This window comes from Otolemur garnettii, unplaced genomic scaffold (genome assembly GCF_000181295.1).
Source record: "Otolemur garnettii isolate 467f Iridium unplaced genomic scaffold, OtoGar3 scaffold00044, whole genome shotgun sequence".
Lineage (NCBI taxonomy): Eukaryota > Metazoa > Chordata > Mammalia > Primates > Galagidae > Otolemur > Otolemur garnettii.
In genome coordinates this window covers 8,492,632-8,493,508 of record NW_003852439.1, presented here as the reverse complement: position 1 = coordinate 8,493,508, position 877 = coordinate 8,492,632, and the positions used below count along the sequence as shown (strand labels likewise).

General features: G+C 43.9%; 1 protein-coding gene across 2 annotated transcripts in view; it reads left to right on the top strand.

Moving 5' to 3' along the window:
- The window catches only part of ECI1 (enoyl-CoA delta isomerase 1), a 13,479-nt gene that overhangs the window by 1,672 nt on the left and 10,930 nt on the right, over nt 1–877 (top strand). The window contains exon 1 of one of the 2 annotated variants that reach the window (XM_012805817.2): nt 256–276. The exons of the other annotated variant lie outside the window; for it this stretch is intronic. The gene's annotated coding sequence lies outside the window, so the exon portion shown is untranslated. Of the gene's footprint in view, nt 1–255; nt 277–877 lie in introns of those variants that run through there. 2 annotated transcript variants of the gene reach the window in all.

Genomic DNA, 877 nt, shown 5'->3' with positions numbered 1-877 from the left:
CTTCAATTTAGGGGTTTCTCTAATGAAATTGAAGAACCCTCAGTGAACAGCCTCAGAAGCTGACTGTAGCCTCCATTCAGCATTTCATTCAGGGAGAATTTATTTGGTGTCCACCCTGTGGCAGGAATGCTGTCACTTACTTCGAGATACCCAAGCTCTCCTAGATGTCCTCAGTTAACTCATAGTCACCTTTGGCCTCCTTACTCCCCAGCCCCACCCCCTTTCTTCGTCATACCCAACTGCTGAGTCAAGTTTAGAATCTTCCCTCTGAGCCAGGTTTGTGAAACTTATTTCTGGATGTTCTCATTGTCCATTTCTTTTATGTATGCCTTACATCTGCCTGTAGCCAGGTAACAGTTACCTCTAACTCCTAAATCAAAGGGCCCACTTATTGTCAAGACTAGGTCTCATTCCCAGAGAATGGTTTGTGTTGACAAGCCAGAGACTTTCAATGTCCTCACCAGGAAAATACCCTTGGGGTCTGCCCTTGGGACAGAAGGTGAGTGACCTGAGCCAGCCTGGCCAGCAGCTCACTCCAGTATCTGAGGGAGGCCCTGTCCCTCCTGTTTTCTCAGCTGTAGGCAGAATGAATGGACAGACCATGGAAAGTTTAAAAATATAATGACCCCCCAGTGTTTTTAGCTTTTGTCCTTAAACAAGCATGAGCTAGAGGCACCCCACTGGAGTTTCTCAATGTCCATAAAATCTGGTTCTTAATGGGTGGAGGGAGAATAATTGGTGGGACTTTATTCTACAGTGCATCTTACAAGGGTACATGTGAAATTTACTAGGTATAGAATATAAATGTCTTAACACAATAACTAAGAAAATGCCATGAAGGCTATGTTAACCAGTTTGATGAAAACATTTCAAATAG